The sequence below is a fragment of the Lepeophtheirus salmonis genome, chromosome 5 (assembly GCF_016086655.4).
Source record: "Lepeophtheirus salmonis chromosome 5, UVic_Lsal_1.4, whole genome shotgun sequence".
Lineage (NCBI taxonomy): Eukaryota > Metazoa > Arthropoda > Copepoda > Siphonostomatoida > Caligidae > Lepeophtheirus > Lepeophtheirus salmonis.
The window spans coordinates 11061172-11073376 of NC_052135.2; the positions used below are offsets into that span (position 1 = coordinate 11061172).

The following is a 12205-nucleotide window of genomic DNA, read 5'->3' on the forward strand; positions in this document are numbered from 1 at the left end:
TTTCTAAACATTTAATTTTTTGTGAACAAATGTAAAAATTTTTGAAATTTTTCCCAATATTATTTTTTGTGCACAGCTTTTAATTTTAGAAATTTCTTTCGAAAAAATTTACTATTTGAAATTGATTCCCATAAATTTAATATTTTGTATACAGGCCTGAATTTTTGAGAAAAAATTTCGAAAAAATTAATTTTTGTAAGAAAAACTATGGATTTTTTTAATTAAGTTTTTACGAATAACTGTGAATCTTTTAAATTTTTGCCAAAAAATTTAATATTTTGTTAACTACTGTGGATATTTTTTTTTTTTTTTGAAAAAGTTTAATATATAAAATTTTTTATGGAAAGCTGTAAGAATAACTATTGTTTTTGAATAATTTAAAAAAAAAACTTAATTTTTTAAGAATACTGGCGGATCTTTCAATTTTTTTCCAAAAAACCAAGCCCCTTCCTAATAAAAAAAATATATTCCTGCGGACGCCTCAGCTACTTAGAGCCAATATTGAAAGTATTAATGTATAGTTAATGATTATTTAACTGAGAAATACCTCGTTTATTTACTATAGAAAAGTAAAATTGTACATCGACTTAATTATATGAACCTACAATAAACCTTTTTATATGCCTACTTCTTCTATATCAAAAATAAATATGGGAATTTGCTATAAGTATTAACATATTAATGCCTTAAAATACATATATAAGGCTAAGAAAGTAAACGAGGGTTTGGATCAATGTAATATATTTGAGTGGGCTTTTTTATTCCAAACTTTTGAGTCCATATGGTAGAAATACATCGTATTTACATTAAATTAGGGTATTATCTGTTCTTAATATGAGACTTAAAATCGGTTCTGTCTATTCCGTGGGCCGTGTAACTTTTTTTAGCGTTACCCCAAAATAATTCGAATTAAAATTAATTTACCACAAACCAGTAACATGATGTTTATTTCTTCATTTAATTCAACACTAGGAAGTAAAATTCATTTGTTATGGCATGGAAATAACACAGAAGAATTTTTTTGTAAATTACACATTTACAAACAGAAATAAAACAGTTATTCTTGGTATCTTTACTTGACTCACAAAAAAAAATAGTTTACTTCATATAGTTCAAAATTCTACAAAAAAAAAAAAAGTTATAAGAAAATGTTATTGGATCCACTTTTATGGGGTAAAATGTTAATCTCTTCTGGCATTAGAATGGTACACAAGGAACTCTAATGAAATTGGTTTTGAAAACTTGAATATTTTATATATATCAGCTCTTTGGCTTTGAAAAATGATACTGTTTCATCTTTGATACAACAATCAAATCAGCCATCTCATATTTGAATGGATTTACAATCCAACTGACTGTATATGAATGAAACTCAGGAAAGTAATCACAGAACCTTTCCGTAAGTTGGGTCAGTCGTGTTATGATATACCCAAAACACAAAAACGTTTTTGCAGCTCAAGGAGACTGAATAAGGGGTTGAGTTATTTATCAATAAGTGATTGCCGTTTCAAAAAACTACCATACGAATAACATCGTTTTCTAAATTTATTCTAAATCAAAAAAGTTATGGGCAAAAAAAGAAATCTGTGAAAATTGGATTTTAGTTTTTCTATAGTGCAAAAAATAAACTTCCAATGAAATATTAGATTAGTACAAAAAATAAAGTTTGTAAAAAATATGTCTGGAGATCCGTTTGCATATGAATTTGGCTCATAAAAATTGATGTTTAAATGAAATATCTGTCATTTTCGGAATATTTTTCTTTTTCATTTTTTCATCAATCGTCAACTTTCAATTTTTTAATAAGAAATGCCACAAAACGTTACATTTTGTAGATAAAATTTTGTACTACAACTATAAAATAACGTATTTTCAATTTTCAACACATTTTATTACATAATTTTGGCAATATTTATAAAAAATCTAAATTATTGTGGGTTGTTTTTTGACGGGATTATTCTTCATAACTTTTTTGTTTTTCTAAGTATGAAAAAAATATTGGTAGGTTTGAGTTCCTCGCTACAATTCCAATAAATACTATTTACAACTAGCACAAAAAAGTTTTTTGCAATTTTCTTTCCAATTTTTTTGAAGTAAATTAAAGATGGACTTCTCATCTAGATAATTTTTTGATGATTGTATGTTGGTATGTTATTTGAAGTATATTACACAATATGTTTTATATATTAAAAAGAGTCAATAATAAAAGTGTTATTTTTTTGGGGATGGAGTTGCTATGATGAGACTTTGTGGATTACCATACTCAACCAAATTGAAATAGTGTGAAGAATCCAACAGAATTTGAATTATCAGGAATTTTTTTCGACTACAACGAAACATTCATATTATAATTATTAGTATATAGAAGTATTTTCTGGAATTTTCTTAATTAATTTTTTTCAAAGTGAATAGAACGAAACATTCATATATATTATAATTATTAGTATATAGAAGTATTTTCTGAATATGCCGACTTCAGGTGGTTGACGGACACGGATTGTTTTTTTTTAATTAATTTGACCATTTTCAAAGTGATTTCCCTTTCTGTCCTTACTCTGAACAAGTGAGCCTATTAATCATAATTCATTGATTTTGAACCCTAATTCTTTCAAAAAGCTAAAGAGATTCCACAACAAAGCTATAGACTTTGGATTTCCAAATAAATTAGAGTAAGCATAAACAAGTATTCCCATGAAGGGGCATGAGATGATATAATTAGGTCTATTTTTTAACAATACTACTTGGAGACAAATTATATTGTCTGAGTACAGAATAGACGTCTTTAAAAATCGATTTCTCTTTTTTTCAAGGGATCATGGCTTCATTTTTAAGAGAGATGTTTAAGAATCTTCACCTTGTTTTCATTGTAGTTTTCTCAAAGATTGCTGATGGACTATATAGGATATGCGTGAACAGAGTTGTAGACAAAGACAAAATGCTGGAGCCATTGGGGGCTGTCAATATAATTTTTCTTTGGGAGGTAGACTTGCTCCGAAACATTTCTATATCGAGCTAACAATTTTTGTTTTGTTTTAGTAAAAAATTTAACACGTGTAGGCAATATAATGAACATTTGACATTTTTCAGAAACAATTTTTTAAGGTGACTTTCTTTCTATAAATGCTTTGGAGGATGCCGACCTATATCTGGCTCTGAGTGCAAAGACTAGGGCAGAGGTCGGGAAACTTTTTTTTTTAGAGTTACTCCAAAAGAACTTGTAGTAAAATTGATATACCCCAAACTAGTGTAGGGGCGTTTGCAGGATCATATTTTGAGGGGGGAGGGGCATTGTTTTTGGAATTTGGAAACCTTGGTAGGAATACATTAAAATTTATTCTTTATTCTTAAAATATATAATAAAAAAAACACACTTTTTTCATTCAAAAAAATCATTTGAATACGGTTTTGGTACATTCTAAATATTACTATGACTTATTTCGGAATTAAAAGCTACTAAAATACGCATATAAATATAAATTACCTTCCCTAAAAATACTAATTAATTACTTGTCGTTTGAAAAGGGCGTGCAAAGTCCGAGAGGTAGCACTACTTGGGCGTATCGATGTTTTGTTTAGTTAGTAGTATTTCTTGAAAGAACAGACACCGACTTTCAGCCAGATCCGGGCGTTTCTTCGTCTTTGGCATTCGTTTGAATCGAGGAAGTGAAGTGATTTACAAAACTTGGGCGAAAAAGAATTTCATATGTTAATTAAGCATTACTTTATGAAAGGCAAAAGCCTCAAGAGACTAAAAAGAAGCATAATAAACAATATGGGGACTCTATACCATCTATTAAAACAGTTTATAAATGGTTTCAAAATTTTCGGAGTGGCCATACGGGCACAAGTGACGCTGAACGTTCTGGAGTTCAGGTTACTACTCCAGAAATCATTGATAAAATCCATGATATGGCGATGGATGACAGAAGAGTTAAGGTGTGTGAGATGCTAGTGCAATGGCCATCTCGGATACTAGGTAATTTTGTCCTTAACATTTTCGCCTACTACAATTTTTCCGTTGGTAATTTTTCCTCGAGGACATTTTGTCGCATGACAACTTCTTCGCCTTTTTCTATTTTTCTATTATCGGTTCGAACTTTACAATTGTACTTCAATCAGATTAATTATATAACTAAGGGAGAAGAAAAAAAAAATAGTGATGAAATAATTAATAAAAAGTAATATGTAATCTTGTACTGTTTATGCTTTATTATTTATAAGGAGAAGGAGTAAGGAATCACGGATCGGGGATGATGAGTCTATTTCGAAAGGATTCATTGACTTGTGGCACGTTAATGCTTGTGATAGAGCTTTTTAATGCCCTATTTTTGAGGGATTACGTAAATAATATTTATGGGAGATTATGTGTATTTCTACAAAAGTTAAGTAGAATACAACCAACTTTTCCCATTAGATTATGGAACGTTTATGAACGAACGAGAAGTCGAAAGAACAAAACTAACAATGGCATTGAAGGGTTTCACAATGCATTACAAAGCTCAATCACAAGCATGCACCCAAATTTATGGAAAGTAATAAATTGTTTAAAAAAAGAAGAGGTAATTGCCAAAAAGACATAACTGAAAGTCTCCAACGAAAAGTATTAAATTACAATCCAATCGAAAAATTAAAATTTATGAGAAACATTACCTGGAAACTCCATACATTTTAGAATTTTACCATCAGTTATGATTATGTATTTATGTGTCTTCTTATTTTAATAACTAAAACAATCTATATAATCGTTATTATAGAAAATGAAGGATATAAAATCATCTTATTAAAATATTTAATTTATATGAATTATAACTAATCACTTGAGTATACATATATATAAATAGACATAAAACAAACTATCGGCTTCTCCAGAGCTGATCTATAAATAGATGGCATAAAAAAATGCAAAATCACGTTAAATAAAAAGTAATAAATTAAGTATTAAGAGATAAAAAGTCGTACTCCACAACGTAAGAGTAATTAAAATATGGTATCCTCCAGGGCTGATTTTTTGTTTCAAATGAACAATGATCCAAAAAAGGTTGACAAGATAACCCTCTTGATTGAGCATGTTCGAGAGAGACAGAGTTCAAAGAGGGGAAAATTGGCTTCTGAAGAATGATAGAGTAAATTCAGGAAATATAAAAAGGAGATCATTGATTAAGAGATAGTCTAGTATGATGATTTTACCGACCATCTGGGATAGAGATATTTTAAAGTAGTTTGTCCTGATAAGATTCTTTGGTGATTTCCAGCTTGAGAAGGAATTCAAGGCGGAGTTTACGAAGAATGAAAGAATCAGTAATAATATTGCAATAACTAATATTAATAAAATATATATTACAATATGGGATAATATTAAGGCCATGTGAGAGATGCACCTTCATGAGCTATTTAATCTCCATTAATAGTAAAAGTAGATACGATAGAGAAATAAGAGGCCATCTTGGGAAAGAGCTATGATTCATAAAATAAATATTCCTTTGTTTCTATCGATAGAGCTTCTTCCATTTCTTCGACCCTCAACCAAGGCCACTACTATGATTCTTTAACATGTAGTTAGGATATCCCATTCCTATCCATCATCATATATATCATTGTTACTCGGTGTGTGAAGTGAAAAATGATCTACATTGTAAACAGTAGTAGAGGATATAAAATAATATGGTCAAATAAAAAAATATAATAATAATTTAAGTATTTAAGTTCTTAGTATTCTGAAATACACATAATAACTACATTTTTTTTTGTATGCAACGTGATTATTATTCTCTAATTGAATAGGTCTGTAAAATTTAATAGTTTTTGAATAATAGTAAACACATAATTCTTAGACAAATTCTGAAATGAAGGAAAAAATTATTATTTAGTAGATACTTTATCGAACATACCTTCAGTTCATCATCCCTCAGTACGCTCTAAGGTCAAGAACTAATTCATGAATTGATTTAAGTCTATATTATATTTATTCATGTCACTTGAAAGATCACTATACAAAACGATATGAGCAGTACCATTTCTTTGTGAGTCAGTCCTTGGTCACTAAAAAGCATACTCCGAGGGTTGAACTTCTTTCCGACCATGATCTAAAATATTAAATGATGATGAGAGCCAGTCGAACCTTATTTAGGAGTCCTTAATGAATAAAGAGGCAAGGAGACGAATATATGGATTCCTCTTGGGAAACGAACATTGTTCATGAATACATGAGATAGATTCACAAATAAAAAGTCGTTTATTCGAATAATTAATTAGATTATTACCTATAATATTTGATCAAATCAAACAGTTTTCTTTGCTTTGTAGATATACTAAAGATGATTTCTTATGTCAACATATGCATTTTCTGAGAAGCCGTGCACTCTCCATGTATATAGCGCTCCCTGGATACGACTAAGGCCAAGTGAGAGGAATCCAAGAAAAGAGATGCACCTTTGTGAGCAATTTAATCTCATTGATAGTAAAAGTAGACACGTTAGAGAAATAAGAGGCTACCCACCATGTTAGGACAAGAGCTATGATTATGATTAATCAATAAATATTCCTTTCTTTCTAATGATGGGAGTTTTTTTTCATTTCTTCAATCCTCAACTAAAGCCACGAATATGATTCATTAACGTGCCAAAAGTCAATGAGTCCTTTCGAAAAAGACTCAGCATCCCAGATCCTTGATTCCTTACTCATTCTCCTTATAATATAAATAGTACAAGATTACAGATTCTTACTTCTTTAGCATTATTCTTTTTTTCTTCATTCCTAGCTATATAGTAAAGTTGGAACCGATAATAGAAAAACAAAAACAAGTGACGAGGATGTCCTGCAACAAAATCTCCTCGAGGAAAAATTACCAGCGGGAAAAATGTAGGAGGCGAACATATTAGCGGAAAAAATACCGGTCACCGGGATCTCAAATTGGAACCCTATATCCATTTATTTTTGCGACCACAGCTGATGGTCGTGATGGATAATTACTTTTTTTGTATGCCCATTGTGGGCGTTTTTCTTACAGCTCGGTGTGCAACAGTCCAATAACAATTAATAATCAGCACCTCTAATAGTTTAACCCTTTTCTGGATAGTTGATGAGAATTATTCTTTGCGAATCCAAAAGACAGTCCAAATAATCTTTCCAGTTGATTCTTCGATTCTCAATTCAAAGTAATGCCAAACAGAAAGAAATGAAACGATCTGGCTGAGAGTTGCCGTGTGTTCTATATGCTACTAACTTAACATAACCTCAATCCACGACATAGATAAGTGGACGCCATTGATGGTAGCATATCACCCTTTGTGATTTTGCAGTCCCATACTTGTTTTATCATCTCATCCACTCTGTTAATTCATTATCGCAGGGACAGAGAAAGGAAGGAGAGGTGCTCAGAATTTTTTGATCTCACGGCCACAAAAAGTACAATATTTATTTTCCACTTGTTTATGTAGAATGAGGAAATGACATGTAATATTGGAAACACTTTGGTCCATAAGAAGTAAATGTGTTCCTCATTACTGTAGCTCTTTTTAACAATCGATACACCACTGTCTCATCTTTGAGCTTTTAACCTCTTAAACGGATCCCGAATTGATTTTGAGTTGAATGGAGTCATTAGGCAGATGAATTGAATGATATTTACATCTCAAATGATACTCCTCCCATTACTATCTACACTGAAATTAAATAATTCATCTCACGATTTGAGGCAGAGATTAAAAATCCATAAAGTATCTCATTTGAAATGCACTCCCAACCTCTTATCTGAACCGTCTTCCAAGCAGGACAGGACACTGCGCTCACGCGTTTCCAATATGGGTCTTTGCTTATTCTATATCATAGATGGAATGTCTCTGTTAAAGGGTTTTCCTATTTCCTACAAAATAAAGAGTTTTAAAAAGTATTTTGCTAGGGAAAATCATCAAAATAATAAAAAATGAGCCTATATATTTCTAATAGAAGTGGTACTTTTATTAGTATATATAAACATTAAAAACATACAAAAAAGAAAAGGCACTATCAAAAAGTACAAAGTTGGCCCAAGTCTACAAGTCAGAAGATTTTGTTTGAAATTTCGCTTTTTTTCTATTAGCTTCTGAATTCTTAGCTGCCATTCTCTTTTTTGCTAAAATTCGGACGTCATATTTCAGTTTAGCACTTAAATTTTTACCCATGACATTAAACAAAGCGAAGGAAATTCTTTGAAGAAAAGCTGACTAGGAGTGTCCTTCCTCGCACTTTACTCCCACAACGATGATAATTGTAGAGCTTAAGCTGTCCTGCATCCTGTCAATGAATTTGGCAACAAATGAAGCTCTAGGATTTGGTGTGCCAAGTAAACTGTCTTTCTCTTCAGGAGTAGCTGTGATGTAAGATAACATGGAGTAAGCATAAAGACAGGAGAGGTAGAGAAGGTCGGATGAAGTCGAGAACCCCCTCTGCTCATTATATAGATTTTAACTCTTTCAGGTCTACATGCTGATTGGTTGGGATATATAAGGTTGATGAGTCTGGAGGTGTGTCTCTGATGACCATTAACTCTTGGCATGATGTAAAGCTGATCTTATTCTTCAAAGAAAAACCAATATACCCGGCAACAAAGTAGAGAGCATTACTCTCTCCCTTGGAAACTAGTTCCTGGAGGTCATCTGGTTGCCAGTTAGTCAAAATGAGCTCAGCTTTTAAGAGGTCTTCATCCAGCAGAGCTTTAATTTCTCAAGTAGGCATACCTGAATATTTAAAAAAGAAAAATATTGTAATGATATTATTATATTATAAAAATAAATAATACATAAATAAAGAAACTTACTATTAACAAATACTTTATTTACCTGAGAATTTGACAAGACTCAGAAAACGAATCTTTTTCTCGGCTTCCAGGATCTGTCTCACGCTGATGTAGTAGATACCTCTACTTAGTTGTCTGTACCAGCAGAACCTTCATTCAATGGGATCAGACTGGAACATGCCGAGGAATACAAAGGAGAAGTCTTCATCTAGGAGAAGATACTCTCCCAGATCTGATGCAGCAAGGCACGCCCGCTTTGTTGCTATGAAGATTTCTGAGGCCAGGTGCTTTACTGTTTTGCTACTCGATGAGAAATTCGACAAAATCTCTCAAGAAAGAGATGCCAAGTTTGTTCTTCTCAGAGATTGGTTCCCAAAGCTTACCTCTCTTTCCGTAACCAACTCCAGGTGTCTTGATGTTTAGGATATTCCACATAGTTCCGACTAACTCTGAAAATTCGGCTGTGTCTTTCAACACCTGTCTGTTGCTTCTTTGGAGTACTACTTAAGTGCTCCAATTGATGATTCGTGTAACGCAGCATGCTGTTGTAGTTCATAGAACTGTTGAGCCCTACGTGACGTGGTCGTAGCTTGAGTTGGCCTTGATGAAGCTTTAGGAGTTGTGAGATAGTTGGGACAGTTTGGCCATAGGGATGGTACTACATGTAGTTTGAGGTACATGTAAAAGAAGGACAGTTATTAGCATACTCATCAAAAGTGAGCAGCTGTCTTACCCTTTCTTTAGAGTCTTGGCAAGGGCTGACTTCTTGTAGACTCACAGATGAAATCAGAGTTGTTGAAATGCAGGGAACACAGCTTTGTACTTTTGGATGGCCCCTAATCTATCTTCTTCAGGTCTATTTATATTGGAATGGCTCTCAGCCAGGTGGTATCAAGTCCGGGGTTTCTCTCTTAGTTTGACCACAGATAGATCGTAACACCAGACTGTTGTGGCTCGTTGCCATAGCCTGTTCTATACCCTGGAGGACAATACTTAGTGGGCATGATTGGAATTACAAAACACAATAAAGATGGCGTCCACAAAGTAACTAATAGTTATTACTTATTATCTTACCTAACACGTTGCATTGTTTTTGGTTTTTTTTTTTTCAATAGACCCATGTTGCACGCGTATTTGAATTCATGTTTGCGCGTGTCCGGTCCTGCTTACAGGAGTCCTTGACCAGGGGTATCTCCAGAGGATATTTTGGAGGGGCTGTAGTCCCCAAAATTAATACATTTTTTCTTGAAAGTGTAATATTTGAATTTTTTGAAATTAAATTTTTTAAATTTAATTTCCAAAAGCTTTAATTTTCTTTCAATGGCTATGGATTTTGAAATTTTTCTCCAAAAAATTTAATACTGGAAATTTCATTTTTCAAATTTTTTTCACAAAGAATTTAATTTTCTTTGAATAACAATGGTTTTCAAAAAATTTCTCCGAAAAATTTAATTTAATTATTCAAATTTGTTACAAAAAATTTTATATTTGAAATTTAATTTTTTAAATATTTTTTCAAAAATTAAATATTTTGTGAATATCTATGGATTTTTGATAATTTTTTACAAAAAAATTATTTTATTTCTGAAAAATTTAATTTTTAAATTTATTTTCAAAAAGTTCCAAAAACCAAGAAACCCCCTTCGTAAATATTATCTTGCAGTAGATACCACTGTGTCCGCACCAATTCTTGACTTTTGGAGACATTTTAAATTAAGAGTCTTCCATGCTGCTTCTATATCGACAGAAATCACTTTTTTATTGGACCAACAATCTATCTTTCAATATACTGGACCTCTTTGCATAAAAAATTATTAGATCAATTTCATTGTATTTACGGTATTCCAGAATACCGCTCGACGACAATTTCCCAGGAAATTATCAATCAAAGAAAATTTAAAAAGAAATGTGTTACTTTTTTTAATTCCATACTACTATAGATCAACATTATATATTTTTTTCATTATCAGCCGCTTGTTTTCCTTCTCTTCTCTAAAGTACTGAAGAAAAGGATATACTAATATGTAATAGTATTCTATATATCTATGTGTACAGTATACATATAGCAAATATAAGAATTCCTCGTTTCTTCGTGCGTCCACATTTTATTTGTAATTTTGAGTTTGCTCTCTCTCTCAGTTCCATGTCATAAGAGTGAGGCTTGACAAGGGTGAGAATTGTTACATGAAGAGATATATGGCTACATAAATAGTTGTATACATTTATTAGTCTTAATTAAATTCAAATCACCACCTTTAGGTTCCGCATCTATTAGTTCTATGGTAAGTACAATTTTATTTGTAAACTTAATAAAGAAAAACATGATATTTCAAATTTTTGACTTCAGTTTTGAATAATTTTTGCATAATATTCCAATTAATCACCCATTGACGGATATTTTGTAATGTATTACAGAGGGAAACACTCATTTTGTACAAATGAATTCAAGCCTAAAAAGGAATTTATCTTTGGGCGCAGAATCTGAAACAGATCTTAGTTTTTCTCTCAGTCATCTAATTCTGAAATATCTGGAATTATAAGAAAAAGATCTATTTAAAAAATATGTATCTTCAATCTTCCATTTTGTATTTTTTATGTGATCCCATTTTGAAATATTAAAATTATCTGCTCATCGTCAATGGATCTCTTTATTGTTTCTATACGGTTATTGCATTCTCAAGGAATGAGTCAACTCCCTTATTAAGTCTGGTAGTTTTCTTCGGATGAATTCTCTTCCGTCGTCCCTATTGGAATTCAGAATCTGAATTTGAACATCTCTTGAGATGGATGATCAGGTTAGAAGTATCTTCTTTTGGTTGCTTTGATCTTCCTTTTAGTAGGCATAGAGACATGGAATTGGCATTTAAATCGGAAAAAATATGATGATAATGTGGATTATTTGCTAGAACACCCCCATAAGAAATGGGGTCACAACAAAATGGAACAAAAATCTTTGAAAATGCATATTTTTTAAATATATATATATTTTTAAAATTATACATTGAATATTTTTCTATAATATAAGCTATGAGATTCTTCATCATTATGTATTATGAATAAGTTTTGAAGGTCTAAAGAAGAGTCATTTATCATAATTTTTCAGCCTAAAATGGAAATATATCGAGTTCAGAACAAGATACAGACTCAATAAAAACACTTTTATATAAGTTTTAATAATCCTACTTTAATTTGGGGATTGTTTTAAGCGTAAAAAATAACTGTGGACAATAATAGTCCCAAATTACTATAATCCCAGATATTTCAGAACTCAGATGACTGAGAGAAAAACCGAGATCAGTTGTGGATTCTGCGCTCATAGATAAATTTGATTATTGTCTTCAATTCATTTGTATAACCCCCCTAATTGTTCCCTTGTGTTATTCTTCGAGTTGCAAATTCTATCCACAATTACCTCAAGGAAGATCATAATCA

The 12205-nt window shown here is 31.5% G+C and overlaps 1 protein-coding gene across 3 annotated transcripts in view; it reads left to right on the plus strand.

The window, feature by feature from the left end:
• Nucleotides 1–12205, plus strand: part of LOC121118847 (uncharacterized) — a 110714-nt gene that overhangs the window by 8980 nt on the left and 89529 nt on the right. Inside the window, exons 1-2 of one of the 3 annotated variants that reach the window (XM_071888232.1) lie at nt 10910–10943; nt 11033–11055. The exons of 1 other annotated variant lie outside the window; for it this stretch is intronic. The gene's annotated coding sequence lies outside the window, so the exon portion shown is untranslated. Of the gene's footprint in view, nt 1–10909; nt 11056–12205 lie in introns of those variants that run through there. One more of the 3 variants, XR_011779993.1, reaches the window with a different exon arrangement.